The following is a 9,595-nucleotide window of genomic DNA, read 5'->3' as shown; positions in this document are numbered from 1 at the left end:
ATGACTATGATGACTACTCGGCTGGTGGCGGCAATGTATAGGAGCATGGGCTCTTTAGGAGTCAGAGCCGCCAGCACAGGGGGAGTAGTCAACATCTTCTTCAGCTGGAGAAATGCTTCATCCGCCTTGTGGTTCCACTCAAAAAGGTGGTCTTCTTCATCAGTTGGTACAAAGGGAGGGCCTTCTCGCCCAACCGACTGATGAATCGGCTGATGGACGCCAAACAGCCGTTGAACTTCTGCACATCTAACAGTCGGCTGGGTACCTCCATCCTCTCGATGGCCTTGATCTTCACAGGGTTGCACTCTATGCCGCGTTCAGAGACTAGGAAGCCAAGGAGTTGGCCGGATGGTACTCCAAAGACGCACTTCTCAGGGTTGAGCTTGATCTGGAATCGGCGCAGGTTTTCAAAAGTTTCCTTGAGGTCTTCTAGCAGCGTCCCACGCCTTTCCGTATTCACCACCACATCATCTACGTAGACGTGGGCGTTTCTGCCGAGTTGCTTGAGGAGACACTTCTGCATGCAACGCTGAAAGGTGGAGCCGGCATTCCTCAAGCCGAACGTCATGGTCAGGTAGCAGAAGGCTCCGAATGGCGTGATGAAGGCGTTCTTCAGTCTGTCTGCCGGGTTCAGCTTGATCTGGTGATATCCTGAATATGCATCTAAGAAACACAACAGCTCGCATCCGGCTGTGGAGTCTATCACCTGACCAATCCTTGGCAAAGCAAAGGGGTCCTTGGGGCATGCCTTGTTGAGGCTTGTGTAGTTAATACACATCCGCCACTGCTTGTTTTTCTTCAACACCAGGACCGGGTTCGCCAACCATTCTGGAAAAAATACTTCCATAATGAAGCCGGCTGCCAGGAGCCGGGCTATCTCTTCTCCAACAACTCTTCTCTTCTCTTCTAACAGGCGGCGCAAGGGCTGCCTGACGGGCTTCACGTCAGGTCGGACATGTAACTTGTGCTCGGCGAATTCCGTCGGTACACCTGGCATGTCTTTAGGGGACCATGCAAAGATGTCTCGATTCTCACGGAGGAAATTGACAAGCTCGCCTTCCTATTTGTTGTCGAGGTTTGCACCTACGACAGCGTACCTCTCTGGGTGCTCTGGGTCCAAGGGTATCTTCCTAGTCTCTTTGGCCGGCTTGAACGAACCCTCAGCTTCCGACTCCTTGGGGTCGGGCGACATCTCTGGCTGCTTTCCGGCCATCGCCATGACCCGATCACGGAGCCGCTTCTCATCTGCGATCACCAGGGACTCGGCCAGCCGACTGCTTTTAGCCGCGCAAGCGGACGACTTCCTATAGTCACCAGCTACGGTCAGAATTCCCTTGGAACTCGGCATCTTCATCTTGAGGTAGGCGTAGTGGGGAACCGCCATGAACTTGGCCAAAGCAGGTCGGCCAAGTAACGCATGGTATGGGCTTTCAAGGTCCACCACTTCAAACCAGACTGGCTCTCAGCGGAAATGATCTTTGTCTCCGAAGAGGACGTCTATCAGGATCTTGCCGATTGGTGAGCAGGAAAGGCCGGGCACAATACCATGGAACATAGTCCGGCTGCTCTGCAGCTGTCTTTGCTTGATTCCTAACTTTTCCATGGTGTCCCTGTACAGGATGTTGATGCTACTGCCTCTGTCTATCAGCACTCGTGAAAAGCGGGCGGCCCGCCTATCTGTGGCCAAGGTGGCACTCAGGACCAGAGCATAGGAGCCCGGATTCGGCATCTCCTCTGGGTGATCTGCCCTGCCCCAACTGATAGGCTTCTCGGACCAATGCATAAACTCTGGAGTATCTGATGCTACTGCATTCACCTCTTGCTGCTGCAGCCGCCTGCTGCGCCGATCGTCAGCCATACTGGTGAACACCACATAGGCTCCATGCTCTTCTGGGTACTCATCTTGTACTGCGCCGACTGGCCTGGCAGCCGGCTGCTGGGGCAGCGGTGGAGGCGGCGGCCCAGCAGGCGGAGGAGGAAGGAGGCAGTCTCCCTTGGCGATTTGGGTGAGCCAGTGGAACTTTCGGGTGGTATGGTTTGACGGCTTCACGCCGCTGTGGAACTTGCAGGGACTGTCTAGAGTCTGCTCGTAAGAGAAGGCCGGCAACCAGTTGGACTTGCCGCTTGGTCGGAGGCTGCCCCTCCGGGTGTTGATCTTCGACTGTTGCAACCTGCCGACTGCTGGAAGTTGGCTGTGGGGCTTTGCGCTTGTTGTCGTTCTGTTGCTGTCCCCGACTGGCGTTTCCAGCTGGGGTTCTGGGAGCCTGAGGAGTCACTTTGCCAGCAGCGTTAACTTGAAGTTCCATCTTCATGGACGAGTCGGCCGTGGCGTACTTGTCTGGTATGCTCAGCAGCTCGTCGAGGGTTTCTGGCTCGTCGCAGAGGAGCTTGTGCTTGAGGAGGGTGCCTTCTCGGCACCCGACGGTGAAGTACTCGATAGCTTGCACCTCGTGCACGCCCTCGCAGGAGTTCCGAAGCTCGCCCCAGCGCGTGAGGTAGTCGCGCGTTGACTCGTCAGGGCCTTGCACGCACAAGGAAAGCTGGCGCGGCTTGGCAGGTCGCTTGTACGTGCTCGTGAAGTTGCGGATGAAGGCCTCGGTGAAGTCGACCCAGCTGTTGATGCTGCGGGGCTTCAGGCTGTTCAACCATGTCCGGTCCGTGCCCTGGAGCATGAGTGGAACATACTTCACGGCAACACGCTTGTTGCCGTTCGCTATACTGACGGCCGTGGAGTAGTTAACTAGCCAGTCCTCCGGCTTCACAGAGCCGGTATACTTGGGCGTGTCTCGGGGGAGCGTGAACCCTTTGGGAAAAGGCTCGTCTCGGATGCGGGGCCCAAAGCAAGGCGGACCCAACTCATCTTCTTCTTCCAGCGCCAGGGATCGGTGGAGTCGGTCGATCCGGTGGCGGGCGTCGTTTTCTCCGACTCCCTCTCGGCGGCCAAGGCGGCCACCGAGAGTCGGATGCTCAACAGGCGGTGGGGAAACTCACCGTTCTCTTCTTGGTGGGGGAGGAAGATAGTCGCCCTGCCGCTCCATTGCTCTCGGGCGGCCGTCTTGGTCGCGCTCGATGGTGAAGCGAGTCCGACTGTGGCTGACAGCCGGCTCTTTGTCTTTTCTTCCGTGGACTCCGCCAGTCGGCGTCCGAGACGTTGCGCCTTGATCTCGGCGGGGAGACAAGTTGTTGTTTGGTTGCAGCGGCGCCTCCGTGCGGCCGCCGGCTGCATTCTGCGCGGCAACCGCGTCGAGGAGCTGCTAGACTCGCTCCGTCATCATGCGGTGCTCTTCGCCTTCAAAGTTCTTAAGCTCGTCTGTCGCCGCCTGGGCGGCGCGGATGTTCTCCGCGGGTGTGGCGTACATGGGGCGATTGGCCCCGAACAGGTTGGCGATGGTCGCGCCGCGCTGTCGGACCGCGCCTAGGCGGCTGGGCCCAGTCGGAACCGGCGAGCCGCCCACAGCGCGATCCATCTCGCGCTGGTAGGCTTCTGACAAGCGCCTCATGCTTGCGAGCCTCTTGGCGCCTTCGATGATCTGAAGGCGGCGTGTCTCCAGTGTCTGCGTCTTCTAGGATAGGCGCAGTTAGGTCTTGCAGAGCCGCGTCGAGCGGGTCATGAGCTCCCTCACCGGAAAGCTCGTCATGACTGATGACAAGCACCTCCGTGACGGTGCTTCCGTCGCTCTCCTCGTGAGGGAGTGGCTCGTCGTATACCACCACGTTGGTGGGGAAAGCATCAAGTGATGCGGCGTCGGAGTCGACCAGCATCGGGTCGGTGGAGCCTACGGACTCCAAGTCCACGGCAGGCTCGCCGGTGATGTGGAGTTGGTCGAGGAGGCCCGTGAGGAGGTTCTCGGGGCCGCCCGTGCCTGCGTCGGATGCGGGCTCGTCGGAGAGGCGAACCTCGCAGACAAGTTCGGCGAGGCAGCTTGCTGCACAGGCGGCCTCAGCGCCGCGCAGCGCGTCGATACAGACTCCGTCTGGCGAGCCTGGCTGGCTGTGCTCGCCAGGGAGAAAAAGGGTTCCCGTCCAGAACAGATCTCCAGACGACGGTGCACCTCGCCCCACGGTGGGCGCAAAATGTCGGGGGTTGGGTGCGACATATGCCAAAGGATGGCTTATCATGGTGGGGGCGAGTAGAACATCGCCAGTGCCTGGAAACGGGATGAGGCAAAGACATGCACGCCGGCGGATCTTACCCAGCTTCAGGGCTCTCCGAGGAGATAACATCCCTACTGCTGCTCTGCGGGGTCTCTGCATGGTCACTAAGGCGAAGTGAATACAAGGTTGCTCCTAGAGCTATTTTTGGAGGTAGGAGAAGGCAAGGCTAGCTTTCTCCTCCCTGTATGGTCTGTCTAGTGCTAATGGATTTGAACCCTTTGCATGGGTGCCCTGGGGGGTTTATATAGGCCTACCCCCCAGGGGTACAATGGTAAAACTGGCTGGGTGCGGGTCCCAGCCGTCTGTCTCTCAGGCCGCCGTCTTCTCCGCCGACTCCTGGGACCCACCGACTGGCCTGGTACGAGGGCGCCAGCCCTTGTCCGCCGCGGGCAGGTCTTGCCGGCTGCAGATTACTGCAGCCGTGCTTCTAATGACGCTGGCTTGGTCATGGGGTCATGGCAACAGTGTCGCCGCCTGACGAGCGATCACTATCGCCATTCCCCCGTCGTGCCTAGTTAATGGCGTGTGGGGCCCGTGGGAGGGGCCGGCCGACTCCTGGGGGCCGACTCCCAACGGGTCCGACTCCTGGCGCTCTCGCCGTCTTCATTACTCTTGCTGACTGGTAGGCCCCGCCGTCTCTGGGCTGTACAGACAGGCCGTCATGGGCACAGGGCTCCGCCCCCAAGAGCTAATGTCAGGGCCGGCATGGCAACAGTGCCGCGCCGGACGGAGATCTCCGTTGGTACGACGCACTGTGGCCATGCCTGCCCTTAAATAACAGGGTGGTTGGAGTTGCAGGCCGACTCCTCATAGTCGGCCTCTTTGGAGTCGCCTCTGGGACTCGGCTTATCTCGAAGTCGCCTCTTGGACTCGGCTTATCTTGGAGCCGCCTCTTGGACTCGTCTTATCTTGGAGCCGCCTCTTGGACTCGGCTTATCTCGGAGTCGCCTCTGGGACTTGAGGGGCGCAGCCTGCCCCGATGTCTTGAAAGGTTCTGGGACTCGTGTTAGCCTACCCGTGGCCCATTACTCTGACACTTAGGATGGAATGAACCTGCGTAAACAAGGTTAGATAACACAAGTACATCTACTAGCCAGAGCAAACAGAAGAAACCACAAGAATACCAAGACTGGGATGACATGTAGAGAGTGAGTACTAAGTACCACATTGGATTACACATGTCCCCAAGAGTAAAGATATGCAATGAATTTAAATGATTTCTTTCCCTTAGATGTCTTGCTCCCCCTGAATCTAGCATGGGATACTGGGAGAAGATAGGAAACGGAAAATTAGAGCTGAAGGATATAATTGAACAGATCTAATGCAAATAAGCACATATGAACATGTCTTTCCCCTCAAGAAGACATGTGGCATCTCTCCTCTTGAACACCAAGCATCTGGGATCCTTGAGAAATACTTTCTACTTGAGTATTCTCTCCCCCTGGAGATCTCTTTCTCCCCCTGTGGAAGTAATGCTCTCTCCCTTTTGGAAGTGATAAGCTTTGATGTGATCTCTCTCTCTCCCCCTTTGACATCAATTTCCAAGAAGGGTTTGATCCTTGAGTCAAAGCACAAAGCATTTATATAAATGTGATACTTGTAGAGGACAAGATTCATTGAGTGGAGCTGGATCAGAAGAAACACAGAATAAGTGGCAAACTGTTTTTCCTGTTGTGAAATCGGTGGCACCGAGTGGTATGCTTTGGTTGTACCGAAAGGATTCGGTTGGACCGAAAACAACAAATCGGTGAAACCGAGTTCATCGCAGAGAAAACACTTGTCACCTCAGCTCACTAGACTAGTAAGATCTCACAAAGATTTGCAAGGAATTTACTGAATGATATGCAATGAATTGGATGCATAAAATGCGGAGCATACAGAAGGAAATCTAGATGATGTTTTTTTTGAAAGGGGAAACAAATATGCATGAGACAAATGCAAAAACACAGAAAAGAACACAAGAGAACTTCATCTAGAGATGGTCGGCGACAAAGTCACCTATGTTAGAGTATATTGACTTAGGAGTCAAGTGAGATCACTTGATCATAGGTCATACTCATCGTTTAAGCTCAAAATGGGGTTGCCATTTTTCGTTTAAGCATCTTAATGTATTCACATCTTGTCGAGTTGCTTTAGCTCATGACTTGGAGTAAAGCTTCTCTAAGATGGAATAACATACCTTGGTTGGTGGTGTTGACCATGTAGTTGAACTTGTGTGGGTTGCTCAAGGTTGATGTAGCTCATCAAGAATTGGGAGCACCACTTGGAATTTGAGTCCATCTACCTACATGGGTTAGTTCTTGCAAGGAAGAGCACTTGTGTATCCAAAAATGACAATCATGAAGCTCAACATAGAATTTGTCAAAGGATATGTTTGAATGGTTCCGTGCTTCCTTGTCTTCAACCACCATAGTGTAGAAACTTGGTGATGTAGAGATTGCTCAAGATGTGAGTAGATTAAAATCTCATGGAATTTGATTCAACCAAGTACCTATATGGGTTATATAACATGCAAGATGCAAATATATCCAAGACATAAGATTTTCATCATAAGAGAAATATCAAGGATTAGTCATAAGCTCATGTCTTGCATGTGTCCAATGGAGTTTCTACTCCAAGTTTGAAGCATCTATGATGTTCAATTCTCCTCTCAGCCTGCAAAACACTTTCTCATCAAGAGGTTTAGTGAATATATCCGCTAATTGCTTTTCGGTGCGAACATGCTTAAGATTAATGTCACCCTTAGCAACATGATCTCGAATGAAATGATGACGAACTTCAATATGCTTAGTTCGAGAGTGTTGTACGGGATTATGACCAATTTTGTTAGCACTTTCATTGTCACAAAACAATGGAACATGTTTCACATATATCCCATAATCTTTAAGAGTTTGGGTCATCCAAAGTAATTGAGCACAACATGAACCAGCGGCAATGTATTCCGCTTCGGCGGTGGATAAGGATACTGAGTTTTGTTTCTTGGAGGACCAAGACACAAGAGATCTACCAAGAAATTGACAAGTACCCGAAGTGGACTTTCTATCAACCTTGTCTCCGGCATAGTCCGAGTCGGAGTAGCCAACAAGATCGAAAGAGGCCCTCTTAGGATACCAAATGCCAAAATTTGGTGTATGGATTAAGTATCTCACTATCCTTTTCACGGCCTTAAGATGACATTCTTTAGGAGCAGCTTGATATCGTGCACACATGCACACACTTAGCATGATATCGGGACATGAAGCACATAGATATAACAATGAACCAATCATAGAGCGATAAACCTTTTGATCAACCGGTTCACCATCTTTGGTCAAGTCAAGATGTCCACTAGTAGGCATGGGTGTAGTCATACCTTTGCATTCTTGCATATTGAACTTCTTGAATAGGTCCTTGGTGTACTTCGTTTGAGAGACAAAGGTACCTTCCTTAGTTTGCTTGATTTGCAAACCAAGAAAGAATTTGAGTTCACTCATCATAGCATCTCAAACTTCTCCGACATTAGCTTCCCAAACTTTTCACTAAAATGAGGTTTAGTTGAACCAAATATAATATCATCAACATAGATTTTGCACACAAATAGTTCTCCATTAACCATTTTAGTACAAAGTGTGGAATCAATTTTCCCAATTTCAAAGCCTTTTTCAATGAGGAACTTGGTCAAGCATTTATACCACGCTCTAGGAGCTTGTTTAAGACCATAAAGAGCTTTGTGAAGTTTGTAAACATGATTTGGTTTCTTAGGATCGACAAAGCCGAGAGGTTGCTTAACATAAACTTCCTCCTCTATTTCACCATTTAGAAAAGCACTTTTAATATCCATTTGGTACAAGGTGATATCATGGTGATTAGCATAGGCAAGTAAGATGCGAATGGACTCAAGTCTATCAACGGGAGCGTAAGTCTCACCATAGTCCATACCTTCGACTTGTGTGTAGCCTTGGGCGACGAGACGTGCTTTGTTGCGAAATACTTGTCCATCTTCATCTTGCTTGTTGCGAAACACCCATTTGGTACCGATGATGTTGTGGTTGTTGCCGGGCTTCTCAACCAATGTCCAAACTTGGTTCCTCTCAAAGTTGTGTAGCTCTTCATGCATAGCATTTATCCAATCCAGATCTTCGAATGCTTCTTCGACCTTCATAGGTTCAATGCTAGAGATGAAAGAATAGTTTTCACAAAAGTTAGCTAAACGAGTTTTAGAGCGAGTGATTCTCCCGGTTTGAATATCATTGTAGATTTGCTCGACGGGATGGTCTTTAGCAATTCTTGCTTGAACTCGTGAAAGCTTTTGCTTGGTTCTTGGTTGAACTTCTTCTTCATCTTGTTCTTCTTCTTGGCCTTCTTCATTGTTGGCGTTGTCGTTCTCTTGTCGTGGTGGAGAAGGAGGTTGTTGACGTTCATCTTGATGCACTTCCTTGTTTTCTTCATCTTGGTGTGTCCCACTTGTGGATGCTTCCGTATCAACTCTTGGTTCACCTTGTCGTGAAGTAGAAGCTTCCACTTGGACAGACGAGGTACTCTCCTTCACCTCCGTTGGACGGACCTTGCCAATAGACAAGTCTTGGATTGCTTCCGAAGGATCTTTGTCTCCTACATCAATTGGCAATTGCTCTACTTGCGAGCCGTTAGATTCATAAAACTTCACATCTACCGTCTCTTCAACCTTTCGGGTGAAATTGTTGTAGACACGGTAAGTGTGAGAGTTCGAGCCATAACCTAGTAGGAAACCTTCATGAGACTTAGGAGCAAATTCAGAATGACGATGCTTATCAAGAATGTAGCACTTTGAGCCGAATACTCGAAAGTATCCAACTTGGGGTTTGTTACCGGTGAGGAGCTCGTATGCCGTCTTGCCGAGTAGCTTGTGAAGATACAAGCGATTTGTTGCATGACAAGCTGTCTCAACCGCTTCTGCCCAAAAGTGCTTCGGTGTCTTGTACTCATCAAGCATCGTTCTCGCCATTTCAATGAGCGTTCGGTTCTTCCTCTCAACAACTTCATTTTGTTGAGGTGTGTACGTGGCCGAGAACTCGTGTGAAATCCCTTCTTCGTCAAGAAAGGTGTCCACATTTGCGTTCTTGAACTCCATTCCGTTGCCGCTGCGAACCTTCTTGATCTTCACTTCAAATTGATTTTGGGCCTTCCTAGCAAAGTTTTTGAAGATCTTTTGGACCTGCGATTTATCATCGAGAAAGAACACCCACGTAAATCTTGAAAAATCATCAATTATAACTAGACCAAAAGAATTTCCACCGAGACTCTTGTAAGAGTTGGGACCAAAAAGATCCATGTGAAGTAGCTCGAGTGGCCTCCTTGTGGTCATGATGTTCTTCACGGGATGCCTTCCTCCAACCTGTTTACCTGCTTGACAAGAACTGCAAAGTCTATCCTTATCAAATATGACATCGTTAACACCAAGGATATGATTCCCTTTAATAAG

This window comes from Triticum dicoccoides, chromosome 1B (assembly GCF_002162155.2).
Source record: "Triticum dicoccoides isolate Atlit2015 ecotype Zavitan chromosome 1B, WEW_v2.0, whole genome shotgun sequence".
Taxonomy (NCBI): domain Eukaryota; kingdom Viridiplantae; phylum Streptophyta; class Magnoliopsida; order Poales; family Poaceae; genus Triticum; species Triticum dicoccoides.
This window is presented reverse-complemented; position numbering follows the sequence as displayed.